The sequence below is a fragment of the Pinus tabuliformis genome, chromosome 6, assembly GCF_031772625.1.
Source record: "Pinus tabuliformis cultivar Carrire ecotype Pingquan chromosome 6, CPIR1, whole genome shotgun sequence".
In the NCBI taxonomy this organism is placed as follows: Eukaryota; Viridiplantae; Streptophyta; class Pinopsida; order Pinales; family Pinaceae; genus Pinus; species Pinus tabuliformis.
Window position 1 is genome coordinate 975,892,174 of NC_142292.1, and position 25,447 is coordinate 975,917,620.

A 25,447-nucleotide genomic window follows, 5' to 3' on the forward strand; every position below is an offset into this window, starting at 1 on the left:
CTTATTCCTCTGGTTTGTACTCCTGATTTCCTGCTCCTGGTGTTCTCCTGCCCTCCACTCGGTTTTCTCCCCCCTGGTCTCAGCCCCATCTCGGCGGTTTTATAGCCAGGGCTAAGCGGTGGCCGCCCTGTACACCTACAACTCCACCGCTTACTCCCGCGGTGACATCTTCCTCCAGCCGTGAGTCATCCTCTCGTACAGGTGATTATAGGAAGAATTTAGATTTATAACTTTAGAATTTCTCTTTATAACTTTCGCCCATTTCTAATTTTATAATATTGAGTACTTTACCATAACTTCATTTATGTTTGATTTCTTTTTAATATAAACTTTAGAATTTTAGGTTAATTAATATTGATATTAATACTTGATTTTTGTTCTATTTTATAAATATCATTTTATTTATTTATTATTATATATATATATATATATATATATATATATATATATTTTATACAGGAGCATATAATATGTGTTTTTAAGGATGGGTCGTTACATACACTCCCCCTTCAGAAAACTTCGTCCCGAAGTTAGAGTTTAGATTTAAGGTTTTAATGGGCATGACTTTCCCTATTCAGGTTCCCAAGCTATTCTAAAATCATCCTATCCTTCCTAATCTCTTCTGCTCCCATCCTATCCATCCTCTACTGGAGTATGCCATGGCGTCAGTTTTACTGACCTAACCATTCATAAACTCTAAGGTGACAGCGTCGGCTATACTGACCTGATTCCTAATAGGCATCCGGCAGTCATCATCACACGTCTAGGGGAGCGTGACTCGCACAGTCCTCCCATGACTCCAGGGTTCGGAGGATAAACGGTGGGCAACACCTCCACCCCTCCCAATAGAACTTAGGGTTAACACCCTATCATAGAATCACTTGGAGCTTTAATTGTTCTGAGGTTCTGTCATCACGTGGTCAACCCGGTAATTGGATACGTGAATCTGCAATCATACACTCACTCATGCATTCATAAAATGTGCATCAGCATATTCAAAATAACTCATGTATTATTCACATATGATACTACAGTATAACATATTTTTATCATTTTCTATGCATGTCTTTTGACTTCCATCTCAAATGTATTCACTTCCTGATTTCTATTCCATTGATCATATTGATATGTAAAAATAAAACAGATTTACAATATCTTAATTTCTATTAAGAAGTAAAATCCTTTAACTGTCTTAACTTTCCTTTGACAACTATAATTTAATAAAATGAACCACATATATTGTTTTGGTATCCATGTACCAACAGAAGTTAAACATATATTATGTCACAAAATTTCACGTTTATCTATAATCATTCAAAATGTTTCTGGGTCTCCGATTGCAGTGGAGTAAAATATATACTAAACATAGTTTAAAGTTCTTCAAAATTGACATAGATTAGGGTATCTTTGACGTATGTCCTCTGTATTTTCCCAAGTTGCTGATCCAGGACTATACTTGTCCCATTGGACCTTAACTTGGTCCACCAGGCGGTTCCTCAACTGTCGAACCCTACGCTCCCATATACGTAACGGTTCGACCGTTACGATTCCCTTGTCCCAAACCTGAAGATCCTGCTATAGTGGGTTGATGCGTTGCTTGGTCGTTGCTGATTACTGCATGAATTCTATGATTACCTTGATTGGTTGATATTGGTCCCTCTCCAGTCCTATGCAATATATTCGACGAAGCTTCTGGGCAGTCACGTTGAAAATGCGGTCCCCCACATCCCCAACAATTAAGTTGCATTGATCCCCCTGAATCAGAACGTGAATTTCTAGAGAACGAGTTTCGTCCTCTCATGTTGATTCCTCTCGAATTTCTTCCTCTACTGGCAGTCCCTCGAGATGTCCATGGACTGGTGTTTGATGATTTTGCGGCTATAGTGTTTACTGCCATGGGAGCTCTTGTCCCTATATTTCTCGGGGTAAACCTGTTATCGTAAGGTGGCCTCGAGCTACCTCCGTTGAAGAATTTTCGAGGATTCTTTCCTAGAAATCTTGATTGTAAAGGTTATGTTGTCCCCATATCCTTTTTGATCCCTAGGTGCTCTTCTGCATAACGACCACATTCAACCGCCTCGGCTACTGATGATGGTTTCCACATGCTTACCAAGGCTCTGATGCGAGGATTTAACCCAAATATGAAGCGTTCAGCTTGACGTTCATCAGAATCTAAGTAGTGAATGTATTTTACAAGTTCCATAAATCTTATTTCGTATTCTTCCACAGTTTTATTTCCTTGAATTAATGTATGAAAGGCTCGGGCTTGCTGTTGTTGAAAGTATGGAGGTAAATACTTCGCGCGGAACCTTTCCTCAAATAGTTCCCAAGGAACATTATCCGATGTAAGATGCAACTGCTTTTCCAGATTTCCCCACCAAATCAAGGCACTTTCCTTTAGTTGAAACACGGCAATTTTTGTTTTTGCCGAGGAAGAATATTCTCTTAACCTAAAGCATCTGTTCATTCCTTCCAACCATGCTTCAACGCGTTCACCTGCTCGACCTCCTGAGAATTCTGGGAGTCTAATTTTCTGAAGCTCCCTAGAAATGTCTTCTTTCGATCTTCTGGGCTCAAAATTGTTTGGTTCCGCTGAACTGGTGGCTACATGCTGAAATTCCTCTTTGGTTTTAGCCTTAGTTGATTCTTTTAATGTCTCCAATAAGGCTTCCAAGGAGTTCATTATCACAGTCAACTCTGGCGCTGGGGTGTTTGATGTTGATAATGGTCTTGGTGGTGACGATGGTGATGGGGATGATGATGGCGACGGTGGCGGCATTAATGGTGGTGATGCTACCCGATCACGTCGTCGTCGCTCATAAGTCCTTACCATTGTAATGGTTCCTGAATACATAATAAAATTCTATAAAAATTTTGAGGTAGACAATCGAATTTAACATATAATTTTCTTTTGCAACTTCACATTCATAAATAGGTATAGTTTTGCTATTTTTATCCGCTAGGCGGATCTTACTGGTACCGAGGTCAAGGAGGGTGGTCTCGCGACCTCCTTGTCCTAATGTAGGGTATTCTATCTAAAGTTTATTACTAAATAAAATCCGCAAAATGAAAATGGTAAAATGCCTCGTTACAATGAACATCGGCAACATACCCGTCATACCTCAATCTAGCTATTACCTTTAAAGAAGGGCATACATATTTATATTTTTGAATATATTACTTAGATAGGGATTAAACCTATAATATATATAAATGAAGGATTGCTTTGGTTCCATATCAGATTTACCTTTAGCCGGAAAATTTACCATAGACATGTCATGATTAAAATCTAGAAGAAATACAGTTTAGCAGTATACCATAAATGTAGGTTGTAAGAAAATTTGTTCATTGATTACTAGTCTTTCTTATAACATTCTTGGCCAAAGGTTTGGCCAGAAAACCCTCCATTCAGTTTTCCCCACCTAGTCTTTATTTAGAAAGGGTGCTTGTCTATCTCAGCACCATTAAATATTGTCAAGGGCATTTAATATCCTAGGCTTTGCACAATATGATTGAGCCTTTCTACACAATATGTAGAATTACAGATCTGATGTTCCACTGTATGCATTTAGTCCCACAAGCCTTCGGTTGAATACCAAATAAATTCAACTAAATATACTCTGTATCAAACTGTTGAATTAAAAGCGAATCTAGATAGAGCAAATAATGTTAGAAATATTATGTTGGACACAATATGTTGAAGTATCATTTTGGTGTTGCAGGATGTTGTCTAAGATCAAATTTAGAGTTGTCCATCTCTCTAGTAGGTCATACCATTGACAGTGGTTCTAATGAGATATTTGTTAAAGAAAATCTTCATGCTCTTTCTTATTCTAGGAATAGATGAGAATATCATCTAAAATGCACCAATGGGTGCAAGGACGCTTAGTTACAATTAGATCTGTCCCAAGTTACAGTTACTACAGCCTTCATTGGCTGGAACGTAAAAATGCACCCCTCAATGGTAATGTAGAAGACGAAATGTTTATGCATCAGCCATAGGGATTCTAGGCTGCATGTAAGGAAAACTTGGTATGCAAAAATAAAGCTTTTTACATTTAAAACAAACTCCAAGAGCTTGGTACACAATTTTATAAAATATATAACAAGCTCCAGATTTTATATATATATATATATATAGATATATATATATATTTTTTTTTATTATAGAAGAAGTCCTTCTAATCCAAAACCCTATGCCAAGGGCACTGGTGAGGCTATGGTGGTTGCAGAGGTTTAATTTATTCGGATGACAAAATCAACAAAAGCAGTTAGGTCAGTGAAATTCAGAGGATAAAGTTTAACTTGTGCTCAGATTTTGACATCATGGATTTTAGGCCTCCTTGACTACTGCCTGGGCTGGAATTAAGTCACATTTCTGGTAACATAGCTTTTGACAATATCCTGCAAGGACTTCTAAGTACAAAGCAATATAGTTTCTTCAAAACTGAGGCCATGCTCATTGTCTTATTCCAACAGGCAACGTGTGCCCAAACTCTTTTCATCATTCGATTTCCTATTAGGCCATTGTGTCTGAACATTGTTCCACTCTGACACAGCTCAGAAATAAAGTGGTTCCCAAAGTCGATGCTCTACCTAAGAAGAGCCTTAGTGTTTCCAACAGCCATAGAGCCAAAATCTGATGTATCTGATGCATTTTGACAGTAAGTATGAAATTTTAACCCAAGGCTACAACATTTAAACTGTACCACCACATAGTGTGTCCAGTATTGCAAGATAGCAGGGGTGGTGAAATTTTCTCTCAACTATGATACCACTCAAGAGAATTTGTATGAGCACAAACAGATTTATAACTCAGAGATTTATAGCAGATTGAATAATATTATAATTCCATTTTAAATCGATGCAAAGATGAGCAAACCAGTAACATTTTAACACATAAAAGCTAGTATTTTAAGATTAGCTAAGTACAATTCATTCCTTGAAATCTGAGAGAAAATCTCACTCTTCGATACCTATCTCTTAACAAGGGTGACCTGTGAAAACTATTGCCAAGGGACAGATTTGCCACTGAACCATTGGCATTACTACTTGAATACCATCCCAAGCTGGGGTAATGATATGACAAAGAAGTCATATGCATAGGAGCAACTCTCAAAACCTCCAAAAATTTTATGTCCATAATCCCCTGGGAGAACAATGAAAAAGCCATGTGCTAACCATATACTACCTTGTTGTCTAGTCCCGGACCAAGGTGAGACAAATTTCAGCCCAAGATTTCTACAGGAAAGACACTTTTCTTATAACCGCATATACCTTACTAGATACTCATCACTAGCCTCCTTGCTAACAAGGGAAGATCTACATATATAGAGCCTCCTCGCTAACCTCCTTCTTAGTTCCAGCAGGATACACTATTGGCAACACTACAATAGCAAGGATACGGATGCTTATCTCCCACCACCATCCACTCATGGGTGCAGGTAAATAGCTGTCTTATGCAATAACAATCTTTGAAAAAGGCAATAGCACAGAGCTGGACCCAAGCAAGTAGAGCAGAAACTGGAACATTTGACATCCTAAAACAACCCCTTGGATCATGCAGCGCAAGATATATGAGGAACCCTCTTCACTTCCACGAAATTTTGAATCAACATTGAAAGCAACGAATGCCACAAATGCCACGAATGCACATTCAAGCTTTACTTTAGGATCAGCAAAAGTTACAGTTGTGCAAAGAGAGAGTTTGTTTAACAGTAGTTTTGAAGTTTGGAAGTTACTATTTTAAAATGTATTAACTTCCCTTGTTTTCCTATAGTCTTCTCATGGTACATATTTATGCTTAGAATCTTGAGTTTAGTTTTTGTATGTTTTGAACAATGCCTTACCATATCTCTTTGCTCTTAGCAGTCTAAAAGAAGCACCAGGCATGCCATGATATAGAAGATCATGAAACTGCTTCTATACACCAATCTTCAGTTTTAAGTCAAAGCAACACTGGCCAGTTTAGAAGCCCTATTAAACACCTTTTAGAGGCTTCCATGTTCTTTGCGATGCAAGACATAAACTTCCAAGACATCTAACAATAACCAATAATTTCTAATAATAACAGAGATCAAGTAATTGACATGATATGCAAGTACTTCACAAAATAGAAGATTTTCGTTAAAGTGAAACTTCTAGACCCATAAATAGATGGAAAGATAGAACAATATGGAATCATATCAAGTAATTGACTCACTACGTGAGCACTTCACAATTTTTTTCTCGGTATTTATTTTGCAACTTGTCAAACCTGTAGTAAGAGCTACCTGTTAAAATGAAATATCTCACTTAATCTGTATCTCTAGGAAAGATAGAATTTATGAGAACCAATATACTCGATGGGTTCTACAACAGTTTGCAGGTGGACATCCTTAATTTTAAGTAGTTCATATAAACGATAAACTGTTTTTATATTGCACTCCAAATAACAGAATCTACAGAGTCTGTAGGTCTTGACAAACGGAAGTGACAATTTCTTATTATAACATGTAAGTCTTGACAAACTGAACAATATATGTGATAATGCTTATCGGCGAATTTTTCAGCCGCTCTGAGATTGTCAACGCCACTGTTGCCAATATCGCAAGAATATAGTCAATATCAAGATATCTCACTATATTTTTGAAACGAAATTCTCAGCTAGCATTTCATGATATTTACCTTGGTGAAAACATCATGATATTATCTTAAATCTCGCAATATTATCGCACTACAGACAAAAATATCGTGATATTATCTTAAATCTAGCAATATTATCGCACTACAGACAAAATATCACCAAGCTAAGGGCAGACCCGTATAAAGTGATTTTTCGGTTTTTTTTTTCTTTTCCGTCATTTTGGAAACAGAGGTCAATGCCATAATTTCCTTCTGATGTCTCGGGGCGTAGTCTAAACGTCGGATTTCTTTCCCCCTTAGCATTGACTCGATTCTTATTTGACAAGCAGGGATAATCACGGTTGAAACAGGACATTATTAGGTTTTCAAAAGCATTTTGGATGCCCTCGATGATGCTGTTAAATTGAGTAATTTGACAGAAGTTACCAACGGAAAAATTAATTCCACAAATTTCCCGGCTATCCGACGTACCTGCTGACAAAATATCCCCCAATTTACTATGACCGCCGTTACTACCCGCCAATTCTAGAGGTTTTTATCGATTTCATAGACATTTTTAAAGAACTATGGCAGAAATCTCTATCAGGCGTCTTGGTTCTAACGAATTTTGGTAAATCGGCAAGGTGTTCGACAGAATCTACAATAAAACATGCCGCTTAAGCCCGCACTCCAAACTGTTCCAAATTTATGAGCAATTAAACGCATTTACTTATTCAGATATTCCTTCAACTAATTTTCTCAGACGTCTAACGAGCTTTTCCCTCTAAAAATCGCAACCAAGAAACCAGAACCTGATTTCGTCATTATTTCCAGAGCTTCTAACGGAGACTTGGAATATCTTGCAGATAAGGGTTTCGGGCATCAAATCTGGCACCTGGAATCTTGCGGAACGCTAGGGCACCGAGATTTTGCCTTGAAGATGATTCGCAGACGGGGCCTATAAGGTCGAAAGGGTTTGAACACTAGCTCTGATACCATCTGTAATGACCATACGCAATAACCAGAATCTGAAATACAGGAAGCGTAAAGAATTTAAGTTTGTACTTACCTTAACTGCTGTTGATTCTGCCTGCTGCTGATTCTGCTACTGAACTGGTGTCGTTGATGATGTCGTGGCTATTTTGATCCGATTACCGGGAAACCAATTCCTCCCAGCCAGATTGAGCAGAGCCTGGCTGCTCAATCCAGTAAGCTTCTCGCAGGAGCTCACTGCCCCCGTGCCCAGAACCTCAGACCGAGTAAAGCTCTTCCAATGGTCAATCTTATTCCTCTGGTTTGTACTCCTGATTTCCTGCTCCTGGTGTTCTCCTGCCCTCCACTCTCGGTTTTCTCCCCCCCTGGTCTCAGCCCCATCTCGGCGGTTTTATAGCCAGGGCTAAGCGGTGGCCGCCCTGTACACCTACGACTCCACCGCTTACTCCCGCGGTGACAGCTTCCTCCAGCCGTGAGTCATCCTCCCGTACAGGTGATTATAGGAAGAATTTAGATTTATAACTTTAGAATTTCTCTTTATAACTTTCACCCATTTCTAATTTTATAATATTGAGTACTTTACCATAAACTTCATTTATGTTTGATTTCTTTTTAATATAAACTTTAGAATTTTAGGTTAATTAATATTGATATTAATACTTGATTTTTGTTCTATTTTATAAATATCATTTTATTTATTTATTATTATTATTATATATATATATATATATATATTTATTTATTTTTTATACAGGAGCATATAATATGTGTTTTTAAGGATGGGTCGTTACATTCGATTATTGAGGAATCCCGTATTCGTCAATTGCTCCAGCAGATAGACATCATCTGGGATATGGTAAGTCGATGAGCAAGGAAGCTCCATCACATTAAGATGATGTACAGGTTGATACACCTTGTCAAAGCCCCGAGGAAAGATCTAATCTGTGATTTTACCAAATGACTTGGACCCTTGTACAAGGGTCCTGCATGTTGCATACATTGAGCTCTGGGAGCTCTGAGGGCTTGCGGTTCCTATTGGAGCAACATATGACCACAGGGTGACTCACCCTCCCCTGGTGGTGCACACTGGAACAAGATGATTCGCTCTCTTGTGGGACAAGATGATTCGCTCTCTTGTGGAACAGGATGATTCGCTCTCCTGTGTAGCAGGATGATTAGTTCTCCTGTGAGGCCTAGATTGATGTGTTCTCCATGGCAGCCTGGATTGATGTGTTCTCCACGGCGATTGTAGTAGGATTGATGTGTTCTCCTGTGAGGACAGGATTGATTAGTTCTCCTGTCGAGGCATCCTACCCATGTAGTCTGGGACTCATGGGAAGTACCTCTCATCTGATCAATGAGCAGGGAAATGAAGTTAGGGACCATAGTAGTACCGATGGACGCATCGTTGTATCTACCGTACTCCCTACGCTAGGATGACCTCCATTGATCTAGGATCAATGATACTGGTCTGGGACCAGTGGTAGGAGTTGTACCATACTATGACGCTGACTTCGGGTCAGTTGAGACTGGTCTGGGACCAGTGGTACATACTCCGAGACTGACTTCGTGTCAGTGCAGTACTGGTCTGGGACCAGTGAGAGTGGTACATACTATGACGCTGACTTCAGGTCGGTTGAGACTGGTCTGGGACCAGTGGTACACTCTCTAAGACTGCGATACTGGTCTGGGACCAGTGAGAGTGGTACATACTATGACGCTGACTTCGGGTCGGTTGAGACTGGTCTGGGACCAATGGTACACTCTCTGAGATTGCGATACTGGTCTGGGACTAGTGGTAGGAGTTGTACCATACTATGACGCTGACTTCGGGTCGGTTGAGACTGGTCTGGGGCCAGTGGTACATACTCCGAGACTGACTTCGTGTCAGTGCAGTACTGGTCTGGGACCAGTGAGAGTGGTACATACTATGACGCTGACTTCGGGTCGGTTGAGACTGGTCTGGGACCAGTGGTACATACTCCGAGGTTGACTTCGTGTCAGTGCAGTATTGGTCTGGGACCAGTGAGAGTGGTACATACTATGACGCTGACTTCGGGTCGGTTGAGACTGGTTTGGTACCAGTGGTACACTCTCTGAGACTGCGATACTGGTCTGGGACCAGTGGTAGGAGTGGTACTTACAATGAAGCTGACTTCGGGTCGGCTGAGACTGGTCTGGGCCCAGTGGTACGCACTCTGAGACTGACTTTGAGTCAGTGGAGGATGATATTGGTCTAGGACCACTGGAGTTGTACTCACTATGACGCTGACTTCGGGTTGGTTGAGACTGGTCTGGGACCAGTGGTACATACTCTGAGACTGAATTTGAGTCAGTATGATACATCCTCGATCATTTCTTCTTCTTCATAATTTGGACAAAAGCAGAGCAGAACAGAACAATGCAAGAGCAGAGCAGAACAGAGCAAAACAGTACAGATCAGTGCAGGGCAGAACAAGACAAAGCAGAACAGGCAGAATAGAGCAGAGCGGGGCAAGGGTCAGGCTGTACAGGGCAGTGCATTTGATGGATGAATAGTAACGACCGATAGACAGATTGCAGATGAAGTTCTCCATGGTTGAGAGGGAGTGTTAAAATTGGCAACCAGGGCAAAACTTCATGTGGGTCATCTTATTCATGGCTGATAATATTTTTATTAGATTCGTCTCGTCGAGAGGTGTAGGATTGATATAAAGATCATCCGATTCCGATAAGTATTCATGGAGATATGAATTTATTTTAATTATGGAATTATTATCAAGCAGACCTACAACTCATGTAGGCTCAGAAGCCCAATAGTCGCATCTATTCACCCACCAACGTTGTGTATAAATATAAGAGGACTTTTCCTCATTTGGACTCACTCATCTCATCACATCTCTCTCTCTCTCTTCTACGCAGAAATGAGTCTCTTCTCTACTGCGCTGAAATGGGTCTCTCTCTCACACATGTGAAGCCGGAAGCTGTTGAATTTGAAGCTGCAACTGCAGAAGTAAAGATTGAATTGCGTGGCCTAGAAGATATCCTCTTTGGAACTGTGATGTAGGTTCATCTGAACCTCCTCTGAAAGCCGCAACTTTTAGTGGTGGAATGAAGTCAATCCGATGAACGGTTTGCAAGATATCGACTGCCCTAGTTTGAAGCCGAAAACTGCTGAAACTGAAGCTGCAACTGCAGAAGTAAAGATTGACCTACGTGGCCTAGAATATCTCCTCTTTGGAACTGCGCTGTAGGTTCATCTGAACCTCCTCTGAAAGCCACAACTTTTGGTGGTGGAATGAAGTCAATCCGACGAACGGTTTGCAAGATATCGTCTGCCCTAGTTTGATAATGAAGCCGCTAATGCTGATGCTATTGATCTAGGGTTTGCTACTGCTGATATGAATCAGATTTATTGTACTATTTCTCTCTGCTGAATTATTGAAGATAAAAGAAGATTTGATCAAAGGGTTTCCCCACACATTGTGGGGTTTGTCCCTGGCTAGCCGCCACATCTTGTGTCTCTTGTCTTGGCTTGTTTTCTGTCGATCGTTTAATGTTCTATCTGCACTTTACTTTATGTATATGTGATTGCTAATCTGTGGAATATAATAAGAAAAAGAAGTAAACTGTTATAAGCATAGAACATACCATAACTTAACACAAGCGCTATCTCTTTTGTGAAAAAAGGGGGTGTACTGCTATGGGTAGTTGACCCGTAGTGGTCAACAGGTAGGACTCCCTCTTTGGGCTGGCACTCGAAGTCCACCGAAGCAAGGGTTGAGATCTCTACTCAGAGACACTCGTGTGCTAAACAACACTGCAGACTTGGCTTCAGCTCAAGCATGTTATGTTAAAGACACAATTTCTGAATAGATGAATGAATGTGTAATATTCCTAATTAGCCCAACTAATTGGAATATTCGATTTTGCCAAATTTTGCCTTCTATAGTTATTTTGTAAATAAAAAAGTGAGAAAGGGGGACATAACTCACTTTTAGAATAAAAGTCATTTCCTAGTAGCACAACGTTGTGACTTAAAGGGAGAGCCAAGGGGGTCAAAAGGGGGACGCAAAAATGGAGCTCACGCAGACACATGGAGGGACTGCGCAGGAAGGGAGGAACACGTGGCAAAAGGGGAATCACGCAGGAGAAGGTGAGCATTGGGATTGAGAGAGGCAGAAGCTATAAAAGAGAGAGGAGCCCCCTCATTTTGATCATTGGGTTATGTGCATTTGTGATAGTCATTTTGGCTTAGAGCACGCTGGCTGTTTAGCTAGTCTGCAGCACTGTTTAGTGCATTGAGTGTCTCCGTTCGAAGATCTCATCCTTAGCTCCGGGGGACTTCGAGTGCCTGCTCGAGCAAGGTATTTTCATTGGCATTTCAGCAGCAGTATCTTTAGCATTTCAGTAGTGGTTTTATCGGTGTTCTGGAGGACTACGCAGCACTGGGAGAGGGACGTAGTTCTTTTTGGGAGCAGTCTGGATTGAGGGTTTGTGGAGGATTTGAACCAAGGGATTGAGCAAGAGATCTACTCTTGCATATTAGAGGAGTTTGGCAGAGTTCTGGGCTGAGTTTCGGAGGGTTCTATCCAGTGGTAGCACAAAGCAGTGAGGAACTGCGCAGAACCCCAAGGGGGTGATTTTCGGGGGTCGGCCATTCCAGGAAAGCTTTCTGGGTTTTTTTGGGTTTCTTGAGTAGAGTCTGATTCCAGAGTTTCAGCTTTTTCTGAAGAGGGGAGCAGTCCCAAATCCTCGTTTGATTTCTAGCAGCAGCAGCAGCACAACAGTTTTCCCAGCAACGTGGACGTAGATCAGAGAGGGGCCATTCCTTTGCTATTCTGAGTGTATTTCTTCACTTGCCTTGTGCAAGTAGAGGTGCCATCTTCCTGATCACCTCCTGTACTCATTTTATTACTCAGTATAATAAAATGGCTTAGCATTCTCTCTGCATTTCTTGTGTATCTGTTTATAGTTTATTTGATATATATAGTATCATTGTTACTTGTATCTCTGTGAGTATTCTCGGCTATTATACCACTTGTGTGTTTCTATTTTACTCTTAGACAGAGTCTGGAAAGTGCCAGGTAGCCTCCGGATCTCGTCCTCTTTTTTAGAGGCGACATATCTGGTAAATGCCCTCCCAGTCCATCTCTGGTTGGAGTTTGCTTGTGTTTGGGGTATATTCCTGATATGGGATATTACAGAATGCCCAAAATGAGTGCCTCTTGATCTATTTATCAAAGTGCCTCCAAGATGCCCATGCAGGCCTAGCTCGACTTTCTCTCCAATGAGAGTGTCTTCCACATGTGGGTCGTAATTCTCCATGGGGTGGCCCCCATGCTCCACTAGAGTCGCAATATTTCCCTTCCTTCCTAATGTTTGGGCCCCCACTTAATCCCAAAATCCATGTGGGACCTTTGAACCCACATCTCCTAAGTGCAAACATGAAATAAGACAAAATTAAGCAAGATTGATATTTCCCTTAGCAATATTGCTAAGTGGGACTATCATAGTCCTCCTCGCCAAAACATTGTTTGTACTCAAGCAACTGCCACAAATGCTTTCCCTAGTTGTTGCTCCCCATTGTCACTGCAAAAATCTTCCAGGGTCCCAGATGCGCCATTAATTCCTCCCTGACCTCTTCAGTGTCCTGACATGAAAGAATCCCTCAATACCAGGATCCCAAGCCATCATATCCCACCTGAAGCTCGCCTCACTCCACTCACTATCTTGCCTGGTATGAGTATCAAAAGTCCCCTGTATACCATGAATGAGTAGGGGATCATGATAATGTGGCAACATGCCCAACTCCTCGTGAAGTTGTCCTACCACGTAGGTTATCCCATGCACTCCAGGAGTATACTCTCGAAGATACCACCTAATTGCTGCAAAGATAGCGTCTCACGCACGTGAGCTTCTCCTGATATCATCTTGTTGGCCCACCTGCCATGCTAGTGAAGTCCCCACGCCATCAACGAGTCACTAAAGCCCAATGGAAGATCTGAATGATCTTCCCCTATAGAAATCAACTCATCCCCAAGGGTAGTTGTACTGCCAAGTCCTATCATCTATGATGCCTGAATCCCGCCCTAGTCTAAAAAGGGTGCCATTATGCTATCGCTGCACAACTCTGATCATGACAGTCTTCCCCTCATGCTTAGGTTGTATCCACCTCTCCTGGGACGTGATGGGAAAACATCTATGGAGTCCCAACGCATCTGGACCAAGCACCTCCATGATGTCATCTCCTACCCATCCAACGCTCACCTTGATCCATAACGACAAGAAGGAAAACCAACCTTGCCATGTGATCAAGGCCTCAATGCTCCTCCACATGTCAAACCCAGGATGGGCTGGGTAATCCCCTGTCTTGATCCCACTCACCACGAAGCATATAGTGTCATGTCTGTTCACAAACACATTAGTAACAAGGTGCTGCTACACAATTTTGCACATTTTTTACTAAGAGGGTCCCACACTTTCGACTTAGGGACTTGGGGGCCAAATCGACTTTATTTAGCTACTAGTGGAATGTGGGGGCCACCCACATAGGAGTTCGAATTAGCCACTCGATATGCTTGGAGGGAAAATCAAATGGGTGGATGGAGGGGCTCACATGAGGCTAAGGGGGCCCAAGGAGTTATAAAGAGAGATTGACTCTCATTTTGGATTCATCTTGAACATTTGCAAACAAACACCCTTTTGTACGCTCTGCTGCTTAGCGAGTCTATCGGTTGTTTAGCCATGAATCTCTCACGCGGGAGATTCAAACTCTTCTTCGGGGGACCATTCGTGCCCGCCCTAGGGAGGTTGTTACATAGGAATTTTCAGGGATTCTGGCACAGTCACACACTTCAGCCATCAGCGCAGGGAGGAAATTGCATATTCCTGGGCAGCCAGAGAACACGCAGGAGGAGTTGGAAATCAGCAAGGGGGATTCAAAGCTTGCTTGGAGAGTCAGGAATAAATCAATAAAGGGATTCACAACTTGCTGTGAGAGATGGGAGTTGAGGAGGCAGCATAGAAAAGGCATTTTTGCTAGAGTAGCAGCCAGCTAGACCAGCGCAGCAGTCAGTCGAAGTTCTGGACAGAGGTGTTGTACAGAGGCCTCTATAGCAGCAAACTCGTGGTGCTAGGATAGCAGTCATTCGGGCCAAGGGTCATTGCGGAGCAAGGAGTTAGTCAATATAGGTGAACCCAACATTCTAAGGGTATTTTTAGAGGGATTTGCAATTTGTTTCCTGCAAGTCGAATTTGGCAGAGCAGCTGGGGAGAGGCTCCAAGGAGGCCGAAAATCCAAATTCAAAACCAGAGAAATTCCCTTCTGGGTTTTTCTGGGTTTTGTTCAAGGAGTGTAAGGCTGAAAGGATATAATTTTCTGGGTGGCTTTTGGGCACATTCTAGCAGGTCGAAGTTCAATAGGACAGTGGTTTTAATGAGACAGTGCAATGCAAAGTGGTGCAGCAACTGGGCAGTCGTCAGCTCAGCTATTCCATCACTTGGGTTTGGTCCAACTTGTCTTTGAGACAAACCCAGGTGCACCATCTCATTTATATTGTACCTATGCTCTCAGATTTTATAATATATGGCTCATCAATTCCATATTTACAATGTTTTATGATGTATAATGCATGTTTTTAATTTTATGCCACTGCACTATTCATTTGTTTAAAATATCACTCATATTCCTACTTAGGAACATTACAGTGGTATCAGAGCCCACATCTTGGCTCAGCTGTGGGTGGTATCAAAGATGAGAATTCGGGGCCAAAACTGAAGGCTGAAGGTAAAATGCTTTCAAGTCAGAAATTTGAAGATTACAACGAATATTTCGCAAACATGTTAAAACAATTGGAAATGTGGGTATCATTGAAGATGGCAAAGAAAAAGGAAAACAGTTACAAATCTGAAGACTTGGAAGCAGCTGAAACAACACTAGTAGAGGAACCAGATACAGTGGATTCTTTGAGAAATACATCTGAAGGGAGCCAAAGGGTAAGTGATAATTCAGATGGTGGTAGGAAAAAGGTATCAATTTATGTTGCAGGTGCAGAGGTTTCCAAACCAGTCTTAGGAGAAACGTATGGACCTTTTTCAAATGAAGTCCTAGTTGGCAAGGCTGTGAGAAGTTTGCCTCACAAAAAGGGTCAGTTGGCCACTAAGTCTGGTGATGACATGATAGGAGGTGCTTTCCATGTCAAAGGTTCAACAAAATATGGACACAAAACTTGTGAAGATGGCCAGAAGCGTCTTGATGGTATCATTCCTATTTGCAGGGGACAAGACTCCACTCAAGAAGTGTTCAATATAAGTAAATTTCGACATAAAAATATGGTTCAGTTCACTGGATCCTGCATAAGGCCACCAGAAGTTTGTAATGATGACGAGATGCAATCATTATGATCCTATTCAGTACCTGCCAATTCTATGGAATATTCCTTCTCATATCCATTTCTGAAAGGAGTGAGGCCAGTGCTAGACAAAAGGTCATTGGCAACCTTTGCTGCAAAGTCTGTCACAGAATCACTAGGGAAAAGAGCAACTGTATCAGATATGCTTATTGACTCAATGCATACCTACCTGAGAATATCCCTGCCTGGGAAAATGAACCTAAGGTGCCAGAATTGCATGTTTGATGAAGGGAAGACCAAGGCAGATTTTGTGGTACTTGGAAGAGGAATTGGAGGACCTTGTGCTGCGAGCCTCAAGGCTAGATATGGGCAAGATGTTTGGGTTTCAGAAAGTCATGACTTATCTAGAGGAGCAGTACATTCACGTGTAATCAATGGCTATAAATTCGACTCAGGGCCATCTCTATTTTCTGGCTTCCCATCTACTAGACCTCACGCCAATCTTCTTTCTCAGGTTTTGGATACTTTGGGCGAGTCTTTTCCATGTGTTTCTTATGACTCCTTGGATTTGAAAGATCCATTTATATGTAGCTGTTTGGATCTACTTTGTTTTCTGCCTTCAGGATTCAAAGCCGATGGTACACTAGCAAAAGAAATTGTATATATGTTTGCAGAATGGTATAAAACAGGTGGTCGAGCTGTTGGTGTTGTTAAAGTTTCTAAGTTTACTTAGTTTAGAAACCCTTCATGCGCTTTTTCTGATTTATTTCTACCTACTTGTTATTCTTTCTTTAACAAGTTATTTACAAAGTAAATACTGAAAATAAACACCAGTGCATGCTCAACATATTATAGATCAACAACTAAAAGAAACAAGAACAAACACACCACATGAAACCATTATTTTTGGACCAATGTCCCCAGAAAAAACCCAATGCGGGAAAACTGGTGCAGCTATCTGAGGGTTTTCTTATTAAGCAATATCAGAGTACAATCTGGGTGCCGAAACTAGACTACCCAACAGAGAATTTCCTTAGCATCTATACCTCACAGTTTGACAGAAATCTCCTCGTTGAAACCCCGGAAAATCCTCCCGGCAACTCTTTAGCACAAAACTGCTCCTGCAAACCCAGCATCTGCCTAATTTGGACTGCGTCAGCCCCTCTCTGTCTCACGCTGGCCCTGTGTCAGCCTTTCTAGGCCTACGTCAGCCCTAGAAGGCCCTGTGTTAACTCTGGGAGCCTCTACGTCAGATGCGCTGGCCCCTCTGGTGCTCTGCATAACACTTGGCTGCCTCCGCGTGGCCTTGCGTGAGCCCTTCCTGACTCTGCGTCACCCTCCTTGGTTGTTGTGCTGCTCTCCTGGCACAATCTTTGCCTTCTCTATTTCTCTGTACTCAATGCCCCTCAGCTGCTCTCTCGATCATTGATTCTATCTCTCTTAGCAAACCCCGCTCTAGAGAATAGAATGATTGATCATCTGGTGTATCCTCCAAGTGACCCTCAAGCCTCCTCTTATATTTTTCCTGTTGACATCTCAACGGTCGAGATTAAGTCCCTAATCAACAGATAATATTAGATCTCGCTTGATCCATGTCTTTTGGACCACTCTAACACAGATTCATATTAATACACATTAATATTTTATTTTCCCTTAGTTTAGACTTAGGGACTCCATTAAAACTATTAATTATTTTGATATCTCCTGATCTGTTTAGAATCTTCCCAAACCCTTTCTGGGTATTGGAGATCTTATGTGCCCCAACCTCTCCACCAAATTTCGTGGCTAGAGCACATCTGATGCTACCCCAAATCAACACTCCCTCTTAGCGAGGATTGTGCTCTAGCAATACCCCTCACTGAGTATTACTCTGATCATCCGGCATTGGTACCTGTGCTGATGCTAGGCCTTCCTGCCCAACATCCTCTGCACTGCTGCCTCCTGTACTGTTGCCCATGGTTCTGCCACTGCCACTGCTGCATCTGTATGACAACTCCCTCTGCATCCGTGTTGTTGTTGGTCCTTCCTCCCAGCACTGCATCTGCACTGCACCTCCTCTCATCATGTTGCATCGCGTTGCCCACTGCTGCATTGCAACTCAGTTACTAAGAAGTAAGTAACTGATCTCCCAACTGACCTCCCTGTTGGGCTAGAAACACCCACTGATGCTAAAGCTCCCTCTGCCACTAACAAGTGCTCCCTCTCTTTGACCTCTGCAATGCTACAACAACTCTCTGCATCTCACATCGTTGCACACCTCTCTGTGCCATCCTGGACTGGTGCAACACTCCTGTGCCTCTCGCACTACTGCAGCCTGCTAGCTCTACGCTGTCTGGGGACTTCTGCACTGTAGCTCTCTTTGTCGCTCCACCCACATCCGTCTCTACCCACTCAGTCAATCCTGCTACTCCTCATCGGGGCTCCCGTAACAAGGTCTAATCAAAGAGGCTGGGTACCTCAAGGATCTTGCTCCTCCAACTCGATGTCTCCGCACTTCTTCTCAAGTGGCATGTGTGCACTCATGGCACAATCATCGTCTGTCAAAACTTCCTTCTCTGTCCGTGCTGGCGCTGCCTTAGTTTCGGAAGACTCTCCCTTACTCTTCTTCCTTGGGCACTGGGTCGCATAATGACCCATCTACCCACAGTGGAAGCACTTGATCTTGGAGATAGCTTTCTTCTTCTGCTTCTCCTGCTTTCCCTCAGATGCTAGGGCCACATCCTCCTCCTCTTGCTGAACCTTGATCCCTTTGCTGCTGCTACCTGTCTTCGACTGTCATCTGATCTCTTCTTGGCGAAGAGTTGCCCACATCTGGTCCCAAGGTAGGAGAGTCCCTCTGCCCAGGATACTCTGGACAAACACTTCCCAATATTTTGACACAACATTTAGGGTTGTCCTCACCATAAGCTCCTGATCCGGTGTTGCTCCTATAGCAGTCAACTCGTCTCGGATCTCATTCAGTCCTCCGAGGAAGGTGTCAATCGATTGACCCTTCTTCATCTGATACGACCTCATTTGGTTCTCGAGTAGCATTCTTCTCTGCACAGAAGTATGCTGGTACAGTTTCTTGAGAGCCTCCCACATCTCAACTGTCGTTTCCTTCTCGGCTATATGTGGTACCACATGATCCTTGACCCCGTCAAGGATAATGCACTTGGCCCTCGCCATCGCCTCTTCGTACCTTTCATTTTCATTGGGGTCGACTAGGACAACTATTACCTTTAAGGAGAAGTTCTTGACATGATTCCTGTCAAGCACTGATAAGATTCTGGCCTTCCAAACTGTGAAGTTCGATGCTTTGTCCAGTCTATCTTGGTCTCTTACCCCGTGTAGTGCCATGACACTCCTCTACTTCCCTCCTGGAAGTTCTTTGTTCGACTCCTCTGAGTCTCTACTTCCCGTCTGGAAGTTCTCTTCTGGACTCCCTCTGAGTCCTAATTTCCCTCCTGGAAATCCTTCTGCCGCTTGTCGAGATGCCCCCTACTTTGATCGTCTTGTGCAACTACACTGCTGATCCAGGTTCCTCGGCTAGAAACCCTCAGTAACAACTCCTCTAGCCCTGCTCTGTCAGGTACTGTTCTGACTACAGTACCTCACCAACTCCACTCTGCAATATTCCTGCAGCCTTCTAGACTCCAGCAACTGCCTCTCTGTGAACTGCGTCAGCCCCTCTCTGCCCTACGCTCGCTCTGCGACACCCTAGATGGGTCTGCGTCAGCCCTGGGATGCCCTGCATCAGCGCTCTGGCCCTCTGCGTCAGCAACGCTAGCCTCTCTAAGGCTCTGCGCAGTTCCCGGTTTCTTCTGTGTGGCTCTGGTTGGCTCTACGTCAGACTTCTTGGCTTCTGTCACCTCGGGACAACTGCTTCTGCTGCTATTGCTCCGCTCGGCTGATGTCTTTTAGTCCTCCTGTGATCTGCAATCATGCTCTGGTACCATGTTGAAGTTTCTAAGTTTACTTAGTTTAGAAACCCTTCATGCACTTTTTCTGATTTATTCCTACCCACTTGTTATTTTTTCTTTAACAAGTTATTTACAAAGTAAATACTGAAAATAAACACCAGTGCATGCTCAACATATTACAAATCAGCAACTAAAAGAATCAAGAACAAACACACCACATGACACCATTATTTTTGGACCAATGTCCCTGGAAAAACCCAATGCGGGAAAAGCGATGCAACTATTTGAGGGTTTTCTTATTAAGCAATATCAGAGTACAATCTAGGTGCCGAAACTAGCCTACCCAATAGAGAATTTCCTTAGAAGCTATACCTCACAGTTTGAGAGAAATCTCCTCGCTGAAACCCTGAAAAATCCTTCGGCAGCTCTTCAGCACCAAACTGCTCCTGCAACCCCAGCGTCTACTCAATTTGGACTGCGTCAGCTCCTCTCTGTCTCGTGCTGGCCCTGCGTCAGCCTTTCCAGGCCCGTGTCAGCCCCAGGAGGCCCTGCGTCAGCTCTGGGAGCCTCTGCGTCAGCTGCGCTAGCCCCTCTGGTGCTTTGCGTAGCACTTAGCTACCTCTGCGTGGCCCTGCATGAGCCCTTGTTGGCTCTATGTCACCCTCCTTGGCTGTTGCGCTGCTCTCCCGGCACAATCTCTGCCTTCTCTGTTTCTCTATACTCAATGCCCTTCATCTGCTCTCCCGATCACTGATTCTATCTCTCTTAGCAAACCCCGCTCTAGAGAATAAAATGACTAATCATCTGGTGTATCCTCCAAGTGACCCTCAAGCCTCTTCTTATATTTTTCCTGTTGACATCTCAATGGCCGAGATTAAGTCCCTAATCAACGACTAAGATTAGATCTGGCTTGATCCATGTCTTTTGGACCACTTTAACACAGATTCATATTAATACACATTAATATTTTATTTTCACTAAGTTTAGACTTAGGGACTCCATTAAAAATATTAATTATTTTAATATCTCCTGATCTATTTAGAATCTGCCCAAACCCTTTCTGGGTATTGGAGATGTTATGTGCCCCAACCTCTCCGCCAAATTTCGTGGCTAGAGCACATCCGATGCTACCCCAAATCAATAGGTCAAGCTGACAAGTAGGATTTCCATGAAGGAGGCTGACTTCAGTAAGACATCGCTATCTACAGCTACATTGCCAGATACCCATGGGGAAAAAGTGCAAAAATCGCCCCAATGTGACTCTTTCAAGCATCTCCATCTTGGTTTTGACGCAATGGATATCCTAAAGGACCTAGAACTATATCACATTATTATAAACCACTGGAAGCCAGGGGTGGATGCTCAGCCAAACGTTGTGCTCATTTCAATAGCGAGTATGGTAAGTCCAAATTTAGCACCTAAGGGAAAACATGTACTTCATACATACACCTCTAGAACAGAGCCATATGATGTGTGGTATGGATTGGATTGTAGAAGTGCAGAATACAAGAAGCTCAAGGCTAAGCGCTTTGAGGTCATGAGGAGAGCTGTTGAAAGTGTACTCGGAGCTGGTTTTTCTCAAGAAGAATGTGAGGTGAAGTTGGTGGGTACACCATTGACACACCAACAGTTCCTTCAGCGGAATGGAGGTACATATAGGCCTACAATTCGCACAGGAGAAGTAATTCCTAGCATGGGAGTTTCTGACTTGGGGAATAATGAGACTGCAATCGAAGATAAAAGCAATGACGGTATAGAAGAACATCCCAACTCCAACATTCAACCATGTGATGATGAGAGTAATGAAACTCTGAGATCTGATAGTAATCCTGCGCTCCATGCAGGTGATGGCAAGGCTCAGTCAGAAGGTTGGACATGTGCAGCCGAATTTCAGCCTCTAAAATGGCCAAAGATCATTTTTTAAAGATTAAACAGTGTTATGGGGCTGCTTCAGAATGCAATGGGGCTGATACTGTTTATCAAAAAAATTGAGAATTAAACAAGTGACAATGCAAACACTACGGTCCACTATGACTCTATTTGAAGGCCTGTCATTGGTGGTCCCTAGAGGAGATCATTTGTTGATGATAGGTCTAAGTGGAAATGGAGAAACATCCCTATTAAAAACTATTTCTGATATATGGTGCTTGGGTGAAGGCGCCATTAGAATCCATACAAAACATAGCAATGAAGAGCCTGATAAATCTATCAAGAATGTTACAGCTAGGCTACTATCAAATACATTTCTGCATGATTACTTGAAAGAAAGCATTACCAAGTCTAGTTTCTTGGAAGAAGTTGTCAAGCATACTTAGTTACTTAGGCCATGTTGTGATCTTGAGCCTATGGCGGTAGGCCATTATAATGCAGATCTTGTAGGGTGGAAAATCCAAGTTGCAAATGAAGAAACCTTGCCATTGAATCAGTCTCCAATTCCTCAATCAGGCCATACCTTTGTGGCACGCATTTATGATGAGAATGTTCCTAAAAGCTTCCTACCAGCAGCTAGATCTCTAAATCAATACTGCCCCTCACCCTTATCGACCAAGGTTAGAATTGAGACAGGAATTAAAGAAAGGGATACAGTCAGTGTACCTTATGATCCAATGATAACTAAACTATCAGCCTGGGAAGGAAACCGAGCAGCAGCATGGGTTAAATTAGAGGACCGCCTGTCAAAGTTTCAGATTGCTGGTGTACCAGCTAATGTTAAATCCCTCCAAGGCCTTGCTGGTCAATGTACCTTTTTAAATGGCCAAGTTGAAACAAATTTCATTGGGCACCTCACGAGCAATCTATTTCCTAACTACAACGAAAAGTTAGCAAATTGTGAGTTTAAGGATGCTAGATTTGGTGCAGTTTTGAATGCTGTGTGTATTCGTGAGTGTGAACAACTAGAAGACAAAGGTCTCTCCAAAGGGAGATTGGCTTCACTATGTTATGCTGCTCCAACTTTCCAAATTAACCATAAACGGGAAAATGGAAGAATTAACAAGGACTCCATACCAGTTGGAATTGTTGTCACACATGGGAAGGACATGTACTGTCTTGAGATTGAAGATAGCAGTTACTCTGGAATGATAACTAGAGGCATTACAGCTGTTGGGGAAAACAACTCTAATTTACATGTTGATGGGGTTACCATGAGTGTATCCTTGGCAGTCTATTCTCAGGTTTTTGTTGAACATATACATACTTGGTATGGCGACTACCACCACCAATTCAAGCAGAATACAATGAAATATCACGATGAAGAGGATGATGGTTATCTAATATGTTTGTTGTATGATGAGAACACTTGGAAATCAGAGATCAATGAGTTTGATGCAAAAACCAAGCCCCCCGAGCCAGTTACTATTGTCTATCTTCCGACAAGGGTACATTACAGCAGTGGGGTCACTGACATTCCACCAATACAAGAGAAGGCAATTGGAATCTCAGGTCAGCCTGTAACATTTGAGGGTATAGAGATAAAAACACAAAATTGCATTGCTATATTGGGGGGCTGCCTTGAAGATCCAGTGAGCAATGCATATGGGATGGCCAGTTTCCAGATATGGCCTTGGGATTCAGGAACCTTTGTGAAAGAAGGTCTCCACTATGGTGAATTGTTCTGTAGCATAGCAGGGAGCTACAACTGGGAAGAATTTAATGGGACTAGGGCAATACACTACTTATATTTGAAAACATTCTGCAGGCACATTTGGGACCTTCGTGAAGTTTGCAGTGATAGTGGGAGTCTACAGTCAAAGAGGGTGTTTGTTCGGGCATCGCTGGAGGACAAGCGATGTTTGGTGCATTGGAAGAACTTGCCAAATGAGGATGCCACCTCGGAGGGTGAACATATTTTGGAGCACCCATCTTTGAGGTTGCTTGAGGGCAAGCAATAGTTGGGAGGGGTGGACTATCATGTCCCTTCTCAAACACATTAGTAACAGGGTGCTGCTACACAATTTAGCACATTTTTTTACTAAGGAAGAGGGCCCCACACTTTCGACTTAGGGACTTAGGGGCTAGATTGACTTTATTTAGCTGCTAGTGGAATGTGGGAGCCATCCACATAGGTGTTCGAATTAGCCATTCGATATGCTTGGAGGGAAAATCGAATGGGTGGATGGAGGGGCCCGCATGAGGCTAAGGGGGTCCAAGGAGTTATAAAGAGAGATCAACTCTCATTTTGGATTCATCTTGAACATTTGCAAACAAACACCCTTTTGTACGCTCTACTGCTTAGCGAGTCTACCGGTTGTTTAGCCACGAATCTCTCACGCGGGAGATTCAACCTCTTCTTCGGGGGACCATCCATGCCCGCCCTAGGGAGGTTGTTACACAGGAGTTTTCAGGGAGTCCGGTACAGTCACACACTTCAGCCATCAACGCAGGGAGGAAACTGCGTATTCCTGGGTAGCCAGAGAACACGCAGGAGGAGTTGGAAATCAACAAGGGGGATTCACAACTTGCTGGGAGAGTCGGGAATAGATCAGTAAAGGGATTCACAACTTGCTGGGAGAGCTGGGAGTTGAGGAGGCAGCATAGAAAAGGCATTTTTGCTAGAGTAGCAGCCAGCTAGACCAGCGCAGCAGTCAGTCAAGTTCTGGACATAGGTGTTGTACAGAGGCCTCTGTAGCAACAAACTCGTGGTGCTGGGAGAGCAGTCATTTGGGCCAAGGGTCATCTGGGGAGTGTTGTCGCACAGAGTGTCTAGGCACTGTGACAACGCTCAAACCAGGGGTTGTCACCCTGATCCCCGATCTCTCCGTTTAAGCCGTCTCCCTAGGCTAAGGGGGGTAGACCCTATGGGATAAAGGAAAACCAACTGGGAAGCAGCTGGCTTGGGAGACACAGCAAGGCAGTGAAGCGCTTGATTGAAGCTTAGCGACACTTAAAAATTAATTTGCTTTTGAATGCTTAAGATCAGTGCCTTATGGAGTTAATGATTAAATAATTGTTTATCAACTGCTGCAGAAATATGAAATTTGTAATTCCACGACTAACAATCATTTATCATCAAATAATCCAAGCAATGATTAATTTCACCAAATGCAAGATATTCAATAAATGCACAATGCTTTAACAATGTTCCAGCAATTAAATTTCTAAAGTTTATATGCTTGAAACAATTACGAAATTTAAAAGCTAAGAATCCACAAAAAATGATTATGCTTGAAATTCCAGACTTAGAAAAATTTATCGTTTTCCAATAGTTAAACTCCAGAATTTATTTATTTTATTTTATTTTATTTTATTTTTTTATTTTTTTAATAAAAATCTTTTCTTTCAAAGCTTTGCCTTAGCACAAAATATACCAAAATTAGAAACGTGACAAAATACGCTGAGACTAAATGCGATAAAAATATTTCAAGATTTTTATTTTTTTATTTTTATTTTTTGATGATTAAAATCAAAACCATAAAACAAAAACTAAAATCTAAAATAAGACCAAACCAAAACCTAAAACTTTTTATGATTTTATGATTTTTATATTTTTTTATTATTTTTTATGCTATAAGGTTCTAAATTTAAAATTAAAATATAACAAAACTATAATCTAAAATATATCTAAAACCACAACCTAGCCAAAATCTAATCTAAATCAAATGATTTTTTTTTAATAAA

General features: G+C 42.3%; 1 protein-coding gene across 2 annotated transcripts in view; it reads right to left on the bottom strand.

Moving 5' to 3' along the window:
• Window positions 1-25,447, bottom strand: part of LOC149262256 (Lycopene beta/epsilon cyclase protein) — a 638,941-nt gene that overhangs the window by 244,150 nt on the left and 369,344 nt on the right. The window lies entirely within an intron of this gene.